The 16202-nt window shown below is 36.3% G+C and overlaps 1 protein-coding gene and 1 non-coding gene across 3 annotated transcripts in view; one reads left to right on the top strand and one right to left on the bottom strand.

Annotated features, from left to right (window-relative positions):
• Itpr2 (inositol 1,4,5-trisphosphate receptor type 2) overlaps positions 1–16202 on the bottom strand; it is a 481279-nt gene that overhangs the window by 268941 nt on the left and 196136 nt on the right. The window lies entirely within an intron of this gene.
• Positions 14950–15053, top strand: LOC114091761 (U6 spliceosomal RNA). The gene has a single exon (XR_003582543.1). It is a non-coding gene; the product is annotated as a U6 spliceosomal RNA (small nuclear RNA).

Below are 16202 nucleotides of genomic sequence, written 5' to 3'. Positions count from 1 at the left end.
GAGTAAGCCATGTAAATTACCACTGCCTAATAAGAACCCAATTATAAGATAAATGATATTACTAATAATTAATGAACTGTATTTAAAAATAAAAGTTATTATATAATGCTAGTGTATATATGTACCTATTTGTGTGTATACATGTGTATATTTCAAAATATCATGGTTTCATGTTGTCTTTAGAAAAAGAACAGTAAAAATTCAGAGCATAAAAAAGATATAATTTTGTCATCATGGATAACCCATAACGAAATAAAGAGTGAAGGAGCATATCATAACAGCTGAACACATCTCAGGAAGGGAAGAAAGAACAACTTAACCCAAGGATTCTCTGCCAGGTTACCATGACATCCTTAAGAGTCACGACTTGGGGCCACCCAAGCATGTACACAGCCATGAAAATGAATTCAGGAAAATAAAACTTTAATTATAAATAGTATTTCAAATTACCAACATTACTAAAGCTTAATGCCTGAAACACCAAAAACACTTACTTATAATAATTATTAATCTGAAGCATTATAAAAAACAAATATAAGGAATGCAAATATTTTAAATATTAACTATTGTAATAACCATATAGAAGTGATTATAAATAATTCCATATTGAACATTTTAAATTAAAACAGTACATATCTGGTACTAGACTATGGTGAATGGATCAAAAAATAAATAAAAGATATGACCCTTCTTACAACAAAATTAAAGCCTACCTAAGAAAATAGGGAGAAGTAAGAAAATAAAAAATTGATTGAAGTTTGTCTAGATGAACCCAATTACTATGTTTAACTAGAAAGCTCTAGTAAAAAAAGGGTAGATTTGAATTGAGCAGATTTCACTACTCAGAGAAAGAGAGAGAATGGCTACAATTTAGACACCTTTATGAAAGAAGTCAAGTTTAAGCCAAGGTTTTCAAAGGTAGAAACCAGTTAAGCACAGGGGATGCCTGGGCAGTAGAGGGACAACTTGGTCAGAGCAGAAAGTCATCTTAGCCAAAGGGACTGCAGTGAGAAAAGGCACATGTGCTGAGCAGAAAACAGCAAGAACTGATGGAACAGGTTGCACAAGACTGAGCCATTACCTCTCTCATTTACACTAAATTCAAAATTACACTTGGGATGAACATCAGGTTCAACTTGGATTAAAAACACCCTAAACTCCTGACTATTGAAGGCATGGGACTCTCACAGTTACAGAGGACCCCAGTCCAAGCTCAGAAAAAATTAAGAAAAATAACATGAGGCCAACCAATATAATTTCATTTGTCCTGGGCTATTTTTCCTACTGTGCTCCAGGATGAATCATAAAAGTAATACAAACCAAGGGGAAAAAAATACTTTGCTTGCTGGTCCAACAATTCTGATGAAAAGCTTCAAGCCCCTGTAATCCCAGCGGCTGGGGAAGATGAGGCAGGAGCACCTCAAGTTCAAAGCCAGCCTCAGCAATGATGACGCACTAAGCAACTCAGTGAGACCCTGTCTCTAATAAAATACAAAATAGGGCTGGGGATATGGCTCAGTGGTGGGTTTCCCTGAGTTCAATCCCTGGTACAAAAAAAAAAAAAACAAAAAACACCTTATAGCCTCAGAGTGACTTGGTAAGGGTTTAGCCAGCACCACTCATTGTCAGCTTTGCATTCTTCTTTCACTTTGCTTCTTGCAAATATTGTGCCAAGCCTCCCAATCTGAATTCCACTTTAGCAGGTAACCTCCTATTTCATTTATTAAGCAGAAGGAAATTTCCATAAATTACTTTTCCCTTTTTCAACCCAAAATTTCCACTATCACAAACTGACCTATCTCCTTTTCCTTAGAGAACAAAACTTTTGATGTATGGATTTTGAAAATTCCCTGCCTCCTCTTTTCTGCTTCAGTCTTATTTCTTATATACAACTAGTTTCTACCCTCTACTCTTTCTCATCTCTTTAAAATATGGTCAATTGGAGGCTACTCAAACACATTCAGTGATACTGCCCACCCTGGAAAGCAGTCTTGCCTCTCAGATTATTGATTCTACTATTATCTCAAAAGAATAATCTAGGCCACATTGATTGCTTTACATGCTAATGATTCAAAATTGCCAAAACTTTCTCCAGCATTTGAGACTGTGGTTCATTCCCATTTTTTGTTAAGCCCCATTCTCTGTTTTATTGTGGTGTGATACTCTTCCCTATTACCTTCTACCTTGTGACCAATCGTCTCTTTTTCATTCAACAGAACTGCAACTGCAAAAGGTAAAAAAGCAAATGGTGAAAGCATTCAAAAGCTTACTAAGGCTGATTTCAGGGCTATTTCCCCTAGTTATCCTAATAAATGCAAGGAGGGACACGAAACAGTGAAACCTCCACTCCAGGTAAAGGGGAAAACTGAGACATTGTCTGCCAGACTCTAAACATTAAATGAATCCTAAAAAGTCATAGAAGAAAATATTAACCTGTCTTTGTAAGCAAAGCTAGCATAGAAGAGGCAAGGCAGGTCAAGTGGCTAAGATAGATGGAAACTCTCTAGATGGAAAGAGACTGTAGGTCAGAGAATGAGACACTTAGGGTTTCTACTTCATACCAAAAGGAATGTATTGATGAGAGGTAGAAATTGAAAAGGGTAGAAATATAATTAAATTTCCTTTTTCTGATCTCAAAGGTAGAGGTTGAATTTTTATAAGGCTGTTTGATGTTTTTCTTTTTCTGGAAGAAATATTAAGGAAAATCAAATCTATACCACAAATCAAGATTAAGATATTACCAAGTCTAAGGACTGACAAAGCTCCAAAGATAGACTTTTAAAGAAGGCAGTCGAAAATGCAGGCAAAGTTTTGGCCAATACATTGAAGCCCATTTTTCAAACAATGACCTGAATAAAAAGCAACAGACTTGTTTTAAGAAAAGTGATCTCGGGCAAAATGTACTACGGTACGAGAAGTTATGCTCTTTAGTTCAACCCAGGGGAAGACTCAGACAATGCTAAGCTGTGTTAACTATGGGAATCATGAAGAATAATGATTTTAATTTAAAATTGCCAGCAGTCAACCCAAGGAGACAACACTGGAGAATTCAATAAACAATCCCTTTTAATTTCAGAAAATAATGCAACATAATTAAGTGGAACAAAAGTATTAACCTAAAGAACATCTGGATGATTCCAAGTGAGTCATCAGGGGAATCTAAGAAATATGTAAACAATGTACCTACAGTTAGGTTTTTATTATTTTATTTTGCAAATGCTCTAAACAAGCATGTTTTAAGAATTTTCCTCCAAAAAGGGCAGAAATCAACTGTATTTTTTATATCCTACACAGCCTTAGCCCTATTGAAGTAACCAGATCTACAAAGCTCTAACTTAATTCTAATGACAAAACACTAGAAAAGTGCAAAATGCTGAGCAAGTCCAGGAAAAATGTCTAACTCTGCGAACAGTGCCACACTTACAGAACACACCCAAATGACCCCTGACAATGGGTGACGAAGAATAAATATGGAGCTCCAACAGCACTAGTACTTTATTATAATTGCTTCCTGTCATCTGGACAACCTAAATTTACTTCTTCTAATGGAATATGGGAAATAGCTTAATTAAGTGATTTTATAGAAGCAGCTATATTTTTAATTGTATAGTATGTACCACAATAAAAAAGCAGTAGGTTCAGAAACAAGACAGCAAGAAGAGTCTAGATACTGGGTGGGTAGCAGGGTTTTAGGCAGAGACACAGAGAGTGAATTCTGCTTCTAAACAAAAGTTTCTCCCCAGTTTTAAATTTTTCTTTTTTTTTTTTAATTGGGTGTGGGTAGGGAAGGAGCAAGGAAACTCTTTTGTATCAACAGCAAAAGTAATGTAATAAAATAGTATCATATGGACTACATGGCAGCTAACACTGGCACCAATTCGTGGGGACCCAGCTTCTTAATTTAAGCAAGGGCAATCATGCTTTTAAAAATAGGACTTTCCAAATCCTACCATGTAGAGCTGCCGGCAACTGCAGCTGCACGATTAAAATAGCTCAATGCATGCCTTCTATTCTTCCCCACCCCACTGAAGTTTAAGGAGGTCCTTCCTCAGCAAAGTTGTCAAGTCAGCAAGATGGCAAAGCACTCTGGTCACCATCTGGATCCCCAGCCTTCCCTTCATGTAACCACTCTTCAGCCCCATCAGGGGCTTCATTACCATCCAGGGTCCCCACATCTCAGATGTCAAGTGCCTTCCTTCTCCTTTCCTCACTCCCTCTAAAACATGGGTAAAGATCTAATAATCAGTCTTTCATATTTTTATTGATCAATCAGATTATAATTTAATTAATACTTCAAAATAAATGTTTACCCTCTTCAGACAACTGAATAAGAGCCTTTTATGGGGATGATAGGTTTTTTTTCTCCCTCCCATCTAAGAGTACCATCACCTACTAGTCATTTAGGGGGGTGCAAAATACCTAAAATACCCTAGATCTATGTGTCTGAACTTAAATTAATCTGGACCATCATGGTGTCGTGGTTGACCATTTCTTTTTTTGTTGTATTTTGTAGTGACAGACTTAACCTAGGGACTCGTATGTGCAAGGCAAAAACTCCACTATTGTACACCTCCAGCTCATGGTTGACAGTTTCTGCTTCCCCAAGAAGTGCCTAGGGCTGCTGAAAGGATTGGACCAAGATTTACAAAGGGCTGAGGAGGCTGTGTCTCCCTTATTGGCAGATGACTTCCCTCAGGCTTCCCTCAACCCAGGCCCAAATCCCTTCCTTTTGAGAGAATAAGTATACACACTCCTAACTTGACCCTAAACCTGTTTCCCCCACACACCCTGTCCTCCTGCAAATACAATGAATTTTCTGACTCATTTGATATAATTTTAAATGGTATTTGATTATGTTTAATCTGATATCCAAGAAAACACCCCAAATTTACTATCTGTTTGAGAAATAAAGTAACAAAAAGCACATGGCCCTGGACAGTATGCTCTTTTATAGAGATATTAGGAAATACTGGGAATATATCAGTGACAGGTATGTTCACTGTAAACGAATAATGGCTGTCATAATGCAACAGGAAATTGCCATCACAGAAAAGCTGTTTTTCTTTCTTTCTTTCATTTTTTTTAAGAAATGGAGTCTTGGGGCTGGGATTGTTGCTCAGCAGTAGAGTGCTTGCCTAGCATCAGCAAGGCCCTGTGTTCGATCCTCAGCACCACATAAAAATAAATGAATGGAATAAAGGCATTGTGTCCAACTACAACTAAAAAAATAAATATTTTTTTTTTAAAAAAAGAAATGGAGTCTTGCTATGTTGCTCAGGCTGACCCCAAATTCTTGGCCTCAAGCAATCCTCCTGCCTCAGCCTTCCCTGTAACTGGGACTACAGATATGCAATTACCACATCTAGCTTATCCCAGAAATTTTGCAATGCAACTAAGGGGTGGCTAAAACCTCACCAGAATTCTATAAAACATGGAAATAACGAGCGGCCTTTTAGTCATGAGAGTGGTAGACAGTAACAAGCACTATACGGGAAGTGAGAACAGTCGTGTATCATACCCCCAGAAACCACTTCTGGTACCTGCGGCATCATGTGAAGAAAGCATCCTTCTTACAGTCCTCACAGAAGTGGCTGTGAGAGGAGGCCACTGAACGAATGTGTGGCAGGAAGGAATCACTCTCAACCAAGTAACTGCCCTAATCAAGCAGTCATGACAGAAATGTTGGCACCTGATCTAGTGACAAACCTGTGCTGATCTGACTGTATCAACTTCAATTGTTCCCTTGTAAGACACTTACCAAGAATCTTAGAACCTTAGGAATCTAATCATTAATAACCTGTATTGAATTAAAAATAAGTGGAAGCATTTCTTTAACAAAAGGGTAAGATAGTAATTGTTCTTTTAACATGAAGGGAAATACTAAGTTTCCTGCTAAAACAGCATTAATTTTAAATATAGGGTAGAAGACAAGAAGATTCTTCTTGTGGAAGTAATTTAAATAACAAATTCAGGAAGTGTAAGCATTACATTTAAGAATTTGCATTACAACTAAATAGAATGAGAATATATAAAACTAGCATTTGGGTAAAACCCAAAAATTATTTTTCAGCAGTATGTCAGACAGAAGGGCCTATTGATCCATATCTCTGGCAATCACCTTCACTAACATTAGCTCAGACATAAGGACAAGGATAAGTACTGTGACATAAACAAATAAGATAAACTAAACAATGAGTTCTGGAGTAAAAATAGAATATAAAGACAAGAAAATAGATTCTATCAAAGGAAAGCACTGCCCAAATTATAGAATTAAAGTTTTTCATGAAATTACCCTGGCATCCTGTATTGGTCAAGCCAAGTAGTAGGCTTGTTTAAAACACAAGAACTCTTTTCTGTACTAGGCCATGAGGACTCAACATTCCACCAGTCCCTGATGTCAAGTGTCACCTCCTCAATCACAACTTGTGCTGCAGAAACAGTGCTTATGTAGAACTATTTTCCCACTATGAAAAATCAAGTACCCCTACTGGGGAAAGTAGAATTGTCTTTCAAGATATCCTTCTAAAGATATTTGCCTCCTCGTTTTGCTTTATCAAAGAAAAGACTGAAAGTGGTAAGCAAAGAACAGAATACAGATTTTGCTTTTAATGAGTAATGCATGCAGACATAATAGACACATCAACACACAGGGAAGGTGTGCCAGAAAGAAATAGAGAAAGAATAATGGAGGAAGGGAGATGGGGAAGGAGACAAAGAAGAAGGGAATAAATCTATAAATAGTTATGTATATGAAGTAATAGAAATAATTAAGATAAAGCTACTGACTAAAATCCAATGCCTATCAGGGATGTTATTGCTAAGAAAGACAACCCAAAATCTCAACAATAAGAAGACTATCATTTCCCAGTGAAATGCAGTCAAGAAATCTTCTGAAAGGACTTGTTAATAGGTATGTGCAAAACAACCATGGAGACAAGGAAGAACAACATCACTCATGCCATGTGGCTCCACGCAGTTTGCTGCACCAAGGAACAGTACTGGGGATGGCCCCACAGCATCCCTCAACAAGGGTAAGCAATGATTCTGGAGAAGAGGAAACTACAAGCCGAGCATCAGCAAGAAAAGATAAGGCATGAGTCCTCCATTCTCCCATCAGCCAATAGAGAAACACTGGGAGCTCAGCCAGTTGCCAGTATGGGTCTAGATTTCCAAGTAAATGCTCTCCTAACTCCCACAGTAACTTCTTACTGGGCAAGTTTAAGAGTAACCTTCTCAATGGAAGAACTCACAACTGTCTGAGCCATTGATTATAGAAACTGCTTAGGGACACCAACTGTGGGGCTCATAGAAATTGGACAACTGATGGGGGCAGAAGTCCCAGGTCCCATGAGAAGCTGAGTTAGTGTACAGCACCTTGAAGGTGAGGGACTCCCTCTACCATTCCTATCAGCCCAGGCAGCTCGATGTCCAGGCAACTCAGAGTGAGCCCTGGGGACATTTTTCAGTTAATTCTTTTCCTTACATCACCTATCCATTAAGAGGAGAAAAAAAAAAAAAAAAAAAAAAAAAAAGCTCAGAAGGAAAAGAGTTTAGATATGAATCTAAACTGGATAGATTTGAAAAAGAACCAATTAGAAAGCTTGAAGATGAAAAAATTAGTCCTTTAAGTAAAAACTAGATAGATGTTAAATATCAGACTTTAAATTGTTTCATTTAAAAATTTTTATGAAATTGTGTATAGAAAATCATAAGTAATTTTTTAAGCGCTGGAAACCACATATAGGTGAATAGATAGATACAGAGATTAACACAAATCCACATGCAAATAGAGAAGAAAATTCACTGCAAGAAAAATAAATAACAACCTAAATGAATAACAAGAGCAAGGACTTCTTTTGGGAGCACTGTGATGTCCAAGTGACCTGCTTTTCCAGCCTAAATAAAGAGATGGGTGAATGCAAAGGGCAATCCTGACTTAACCCACTCGGATATGGTTTCCTGAGTTAATCTCTCCTTCCTATATTTAGAAGTCAACACATATTTGAATGTGATGAATTAGTAATTGCTTCTAATGCTACTGACATTGTCAACTTGTTACACTCTAGCCTTTAAGCTTTCAGAAATGAGGTACCGTCTTTTTAATGCCCAGGAAAAGAAGTTTAACGAAGGGGAACACTGCGACATATTCTAGATATTAAAGCACATAGGTCCTAGGGATGCAACGGGGTCACTAGAAGACCAAATCCATCCCATTCTCCTCCCCATTTACAAGAGATGAACTATAATGATGGGATAATTTTGGGCCACAAGCTGAGATATGTAGTTTTGATAGATGGCTTTCACTTCACCTTTATTGCCCAGAGTACACAGAATCTAGAGTTAAGGGGAGAAGAACATTTAGATTATTGGAAACATGTTTCTATTATAAAAGTGAAGAATCCCATTAATGTTATCTGGTCCTCTGATATCTAAGCAGGCACAAAGTTAGACCATTATGAGCTGTTTGCAAACAATGTCAATGGCCCTGTGTTTAGAGCCTTTGTGAGACTTACTCAACAACAAAGAACTGTTATTGGTATAGGCCTGCAAGAGTGCATGCTGCCTGCTACTGGCTGTTTCCATTGATATTGTGATTTATTCATTCTGTTTACAACACATTGCCACAGGCTTTGCCTGATGGTTCCTTGCATAATGCAGATTATGTGACTGTGTATAGGTTAGTAACTTTGTAGCTTCTCATTTTTCCTCTTTTTAAAGTAATCCCTTAATGAATGTACCTTTCTCCTGGCTTCTCAATCCGCAAATATTTCTACTGTCACATCCCCAGTTTGGGCTTTTTAAATCTCACACGTGGATTTGTGCAAGAAGCTCTTAATTGGTTCCCCCACTTTGATCACTTGTTCTCCTGAATTCTGCCCAGGAAAAAAAAATGTCCAAGATAATATACTCACCTCCTACTCAAGAATCTTCAGAGTCTCCCAATTTCCAGTCATTTCTAATGAAATCACTTTTTTTTAATTGACTGCTGCAAGTATTTCACTAACTAATCCTGCAAACAGGTCTACCTTACATGTCTGAACTAATCCTTCTCCAAGTTGTTACCCACACCAACCAGCCTTCCTCCATACCATGCAGCTCAGCACCAAGTCAACTGCTGTCACACACTTCCAAGGGTGTTCATTCTATGCACTCATTCTTTAAGGGCAAGAGCCATATCTGGAATATTAGATTGGCTTCTCGACATCAAACTTTAAGAAGGGAAATAAGAAATTGAAGTGTACACAAAAGCGAGTGAGCATGATGGCAAAGGGACTGAAATTATACTTCAAACAGAATGTGTCGAAGAAGGATTTTCCTCTGGAGAAACACAACAGCTAATCAAGTAGAGGAGGTTCATGCATAGTCCACATTGCTTAAACCTACCATCAGTGAACAGATATCCCAGGACGAATATACAGCTCAAAATACAGAAGAGCAATTTATTGTTAAAAACCATAAAACAGAATATGATGAAGTAGAGTTCGGAGAAACCCCTCCTATACAACATCTAAAAGGGACAGATAAAATATTTAAGATACCTGTTTTTAGTAGAGAGACCAGAAACCATGAAAGGACATAAAAGTTTCAAAGCAATAATCAAGCACTGAATTCATTGTTGGCCTTGAAGGCTTCAGTATACACCCAATAACCTGGATTCCAAGTTTTAATGTGATACATGCACGCACACGCACGCGCGTGCACACACACACACACACACACACACACACATACACGAAAGGAAACAGAGAATGAAATCCAAGGAAGGAAGGTCTGATCAGAAGCCCTGACACACAGTCAAAAATATCAAAGAGAGACAGCGTGGTGATAAATCAGGAAAAGATGTAGCATAGAAGAACCAAAAGGGTCCCTGTCTTGGCCTTGACTCTGGATGAAGTTAAAAAGGTGGGGAAATGCTCTTGAGGCCCCCCGTATAAAAAGACAAGCCCTCTTTGACTCCATTTGGGAGCAGAATTCTCACTAATAAAGTAGCTCTCCAGAGTCCAAACCAAAAATGTATTTGATGTGGTTACAGAATATAATATCCCAAGGTGCCTCATAGAATCAAATATAATTATCTAGATTAAACACAGGCCTCAGAAGAACTTCACATATAAAGTTCCAAAAAATGTAAGTTCATAACAAAAATTCCACTAAACACCTAATTAAATGCATCCTAAGGACTTCTGCAAGAATATAAAACTTAAAATTGCAGATCACCCTCCTGTTACAAAACATCTAGATTCTAAATATAAGCCTATTTTAAGTATATTTCTGGGATCACAGAAAACAAAGGTCTCTCCAAGATCCCACCCTGTATCTCCTAAGGGAAAAAAAAGTAACAAGAAATCAGATCAAGGGAGCTCCAATATATAAGGCTACAGAATAAGTATCCCTGAAGGCAAATGACAATACTACTTCTAAACCCAGAAACTAAGGAAGCCCTGAACAAATGTCAAGTTTGGGGAGCTAAAACCCAAAATTTCTGCCTTAGGACAGGTGTGCAGAAAGGGAGTAACATGGTTTCAGACTAGCAGCGCCCCCTGGCAACGGGCTGAGGCAATAGCAAGCATTCTAAAGAGGAAAACATCCCATTTCAACTCTGAGGTCTGCAGATCAAAAGATATGGGCTTATTTATTTGTTGATTGATTGTATATCCTCTTCTGAGAAGTGTCTGTTCAAGTCCTTGGCCCATTTATTAATTGGGTCATTTGGTTTTTTTCTTTTCTTTCTTTCTTTCTTTTTTTTTTTTGGTGTTAAGGTTTTTGAGTTCTTTATATACCCTAGAGATTAGTGCTCTATCTGATGTGTGAGGGGTAAAATTTTGCACCCAAAAAGTAGGCTGTCTGTTCACCTCACAGATTTCTTTTTGCTGAGAAGAATCCCTCTCCTTGGTCTATACCCAAGAACTTAAAAACAGCATATTACAGGGACACAGCCACATCAATGTTTATAGCAGCACAATTCACAACAGCTAAACTGTGGAACCAACCTAAATGCCCTTCAGTAGATGAATGGATAAAAAAACACATGGCATATATACATGATGGAATATTACTCAGCGATAAAAGAGAATAAAATCATGGCATTTGCAGGTAAATGGATGGAGCTGGAGAAGATATGCTAAGTGAGTTAGCCAATCCCCCGCCCCCCCTCCCTAAAAAAATAAAATAAAACAAATGTCGAACGTTTTCTCTGACATAAGGAGGCTGATTCATAGTGGAATAGGGAGCGGGGGCAGGGGAGGAATAGACAGACTCTAGATAGGGTAGAGGGGTGGGAGGGGAAAGGAGGGGACATGGGGTTAGAAATGAGGGTGAAATGTGATGAACATCATTATCCAAAGCACATGTATGAAGACACTAATTGGCATGAATATACTCTGTATACAACCAGAGAAAAAAAAGAGAGAGAGAGATGGGCTCAAAACCTGCCTAAAAGCAGTTAGAGTAGCTTCATTTACAATTGTCCAAAATTGTAAACAACCAAGATAACCTTCAATGGAGGAATGCATAACAAGCTGTAGTGTATCCATACAGTGGGCTAGTTAGTATACGGAGATTTTAAAAATAATAATAATAATAGATATCAAGAATATGAAAAGCTCTTAAATATATATTGCTAAGTCAAAGAAATCCGTCTGAAAAAGCTATATCTTATAAGATTATAACTAAATGACATTCTGGAAAAAGTGAAACTACAGAGATAATAAAAAGATCAGTGGTTGCCAAGGACTCCGGAGTTCAGTGGGAAGAGATATATAGGTGAAGCCCAGAGAATTGTCAACAGTGAAACTATTCTGTGGGATGCTGTAATGGTAGATACATGAGAGTATACATTTGTAGAGCCCATAGGCTTTATAAGGCGAAGAGTGAACCCTAACCAAATGATGGACTTCAGTTAATAAAAATGTATCATTATTGGCTCATCAATTGTAACAAATGTACCATGCTGATACTAGATGTTAATAATAGGCAGAAATAAGAACGGAGAATTCATTTTCTGTGAAATTCTTCTCCAAACCTAAATTTTCTCTAAAGCCTATTCAAAAAAGATATGAACTCATAATCAAAGATGATCAAAAATATAATAAAATGAAGAACATGAATGAGAATAAGAAACACCAAAATTCTTCAGGTCCTGGAAGTCTTACATATAGAATATAAAGTAGCCTTAAGGAATGGCAAAAATTAAAAGGCAATAAAACATCATTTAAAAAATAGCCAAATAGATGTGCATAAAAATCAAACTTTGGGTATAAAAAAGTATAATAATTGACATTAAAAATTCAACTGGTCGGGCTGGGGATGTGGCTCAAGCAGTAGCGCGCTCGCCTGGCATGCGTGCGGCCCGGGTTCGATCCTCAGCACCACATACAAACAAAGATGTTGTGTCCACCAATAACTAAAAAATAAATATTAAAAAATTCTCTCTTTAAAAAAAAAAAATCAACTGGTGCCTCCTAAAGCTTAGGAAATAAGGCCAAGAGTTAATAAATGGGACGGCATCAAATTAAAAAGCTTCTGCACAGCAACAGAAATTAGGAATGTGAAGAGAAAACCTAAAGTATGGGAGAAAAATCTTTGCTAGCTACTCTTCTGACAGAGCATTAATGTTTAAAATACATAAAGAACTCAAAAAACTTTGTACCAGGGGCTGCAGTTGTGGCTACGTGGTAGAGCGCATGCCTAGCATGTGTGAGGCACTGGGTTCAATACTCAGCACTATATACAAATGAATATACAAATAAATTAAATAAAGGTATAAAAAATTCTTAAAAAATGTACCAACAAAATCAAATAACCCAATTAATAAAGGGGCAATTGAATTAAATAGACAATTCTCAAATGAAGAAATACAAATGGCCAGCAAATATATGAAAAAAATGTTCAACATCATTAACAATTAGGGAAATGCAAATCAAAACTACACTGAGATTTCATCTCACGACAATCAGAATGGACGTCATCAAGAATACAAATAAGCAGGACATGGTTGTATATGCTTGTAATCCCAGCAGCTTGGGAGGCTAAGGCAGGAAGACTGCAAGTTCAAGGCCAGCCTCAGCAACTTAGTGAGGCCCTGAACAACTTTACAAGAACCTGTTTTAAAATAAAGGTGGTTCAATGGTTAAGCACCCCTGGCTTCAATCCCCAATACCAAAATAATAATAATAATAAAAACAATATAATAAATGCTGGAAAGGATGTGGAGAAAAAAACACTTTTACACTATCAGTGGCACTATAAATTAGTGCAACCAATATGAAAATCAATATGGAGGTTTCCCAAAAGACTAGGCATGGATCCACCATATGACCCAGCTATACCACTCCTCAGTATTTATCTTGAAGAATGAAAATCATCATATTACAGTGATACATGCTTTCTCATGTTTATAATAGCACAATTCACAATAGCCAAACTATGTAAGCAGCCTAGGTATACATCAAGGAATGAATGAAAAAAGAAAATGTGGTAAATATACACAATAGAGTTTTATTCCGCCATAAAGAAAAATGAAATTATGATGTTTTTCAGGAAAATGGATGGAACTAGAATGTTCCATTATATTAAGCGAAATAAGTTAAACTCAGATGATTAAGGGTCATATGTTTTCTCTCATATGTGGAAGCTAGAGAGGAAAAAGGAAAAGAAAGTAGGGGGTAGATCTCATGAAAATCTAAAGGAGATCAGTAGAAGAAATGGACCAACGAGTGGGAGATGGGGAGAGTGGGGGGAAGTGCCGGAGTGATATTGGCCAAATTATATTGTTACACTGTGTGCATGTATACACAACACACATCCCATCATCATGTACAACTATAATGCACCAATAACAAATTAAAAATTCAACTGGGAAATTGAGAGACACACCTGAAGAGATATTTGGATAAATTTAAAGACGATATTCAATATATAGTACAAGGTCACAGATATAGAAAATATGAAAAAGAAATTAATAGACACATACTATTTAATGCTATACTAGTAATAGAAGGTTTAATGTACATGTATCTGGAGTTTCACAATTAAAGTGCTGTTATTCAAAAACCAGAAAACTTCTCCACAGCAGCAATGGAGGCCCAAACACAAGAAATAATACCTTTAGAAGTGAGAGAAAATAACTTTCAACTGATAAAATTTTTTCTTTGTAGTTAAAAATAATAATTATTATTATTATAAATTTATAAGCATCTAATAAAATATCCTCCAAATGAGTAAAGTAAAAATTAATAGAACTACAGGGTAAAATTGATAAGCCTACCACTGCAGTAGGAAATGCCAACAAATCTCTCTCATTTATTGCTGTTAAGAAAACAAAAATATTAGAAAACTAGATGATTTAAACATAATTAGTAAATCTGAGTCACCAGCCACACATAAAGAATCTCATACCTCATATCTTCTCAATTCTATCTAGAACTTTAAAAAAACTGAAGGTATGATAGACCAAAAAGCAAGACTCAATAAATTTAGGAGAAATTACATTATCCTAACCACATTCCCTTGTCACAAGTTAATAAAGAATTCAGTTTTTTAAAGGCAAAGATTTCAATATATTTGGAAATATAGAAACTCACTCCTAAGAAATTATGAGTTGAAAAAGAAAATCATAATGGAAAATTTTAAAAATAACTAATATTAAACAGTAATAAAAATACAATTTGTCAAAATTTGTGGCACTCAACTCCTTAGAATGGAATCACACCATTAAATTTTCTTCAAAAGTCTGTCAACATAAAAGATTAGAAAACAGTAGAATACATATGATAAAATAGCAAACAAATCCAGAATTCCAACAAAGACAAAAAGAGATTATTTTACAAGAATGAAAAATACATAAAACTCTGGCAAAACTGAGATAGAAGAGAGACAAAAATAAACAGTATTAAGAATAAAAAGTGGATAAGAAAGCCAAGATACCACAGAAAGAAAAAGAAGGTGAAGGAGCTAGCTTCAGCAGCACATATGCTAAAATTAGAATGATACAGAGAAAATTAGCATGGCTCTGCACAAGGGTGACATATAAACATGAAGTGTTCTGCATTTGTCCGTGTGTTCTTGCACAGTAGTATGACTAATGGTAACAGGAATATTACTTTAACTTTCAACAGAAAGGATTTTGAATGTTTCACCATAAAGACATAATCGATTTGAAGGAACAAATACGTTTAACCTGATTTAAACATTATAGAATTACACGTTTCAAAACTCCATATGGCACCCCATTGATGTGTACAATTTATTTTTATTTCCATGCATTGGTTAAAAAGTAAAATTAATTTAAATTAAAAACTTTTAAGGATGATGAACAAATATGAACCAATTAATGCCAATAAACTTGAAGACTTAAAACATATGGCTCATAAACAACAAATTGAGTCTTAATAGAAGAGTTTGAGTTAATTGAATAACCATTTTTAAAAATGAATCAAGCCAATCCCAAAAAACCAAAGGCCGAATGTTCTCTCTAATAACTGGATGCTGATCCGTAATGGGGGGAGGGGAATGGAGGAACTTTGATTGGTCAAAGGGGAGGAAAGGGTGGGGAGGGGGTATGGGGGCAGGAAAGATGGTGGAATGAGATGGACATCATCACCTTAGGTACATGTATGACTGCACATGTAGTGCGATGCTATATCGTGTACGACCAGAAAAATGAAAAGTTGTGTACAATGAATCAAAATGCATTCTGCTTTTATATACACCTAATTAGAATAAATTAATTAATCTTAAAAAATGAATCAGTAATTAAAATCTTACCACAAAATAAATATGTGGCCCAGCAACTTTTACACACGAGTTTTAACATTAATGTTAAATGATAATTCCAGTCTTACACAAAGAAAAAGAATATGCTTCAGCTCATTTTATAGAACTAGTCTAACCTTGATACCAACACTTGTATGAACAAGACAAGAAAGGAAAACTGCAAGTCAATGTCACTGACAATGTAGACGTAAAACCCTACACAAAGTATTAGTAAACAGTCTGGCAATATAAAAAAAATTGGATACTTTTATTCTCTGATGCAAAGTTACTATGGTAGAAGGTCTATTTAAGATTTACATAATTCAAGTGAACATATTAAAGAAAAAACATAATCGAGATAGATATGTAAATTATATCCAATTAAAGTCAATAAAGAAGAAGGGAGGAAGAAGATAGGTGAGGAAGAGAAGGAGGAGGGGGGACTTCTT

This window comes from Marmota flaviventris, chromosome 3 (assembly GCF_047511675.1).
Source record: "Marmota flaviventris isolate mMarFla1 chromosome 3, mMarFla1.hap1, whole genome shotgun sequence".
Classification (NCBI taxonomy): Eukaryota; Metazoa; Chordata; class Mammalia; order Rodentia; family Sciuridae; genus Marmota; species Marmota flaviventris.
The sequence above is the reverse complement of the archived record's forward strand: the minus strand, read 5'-3'. Positions and strand labels throughout refer to the sequence as shown.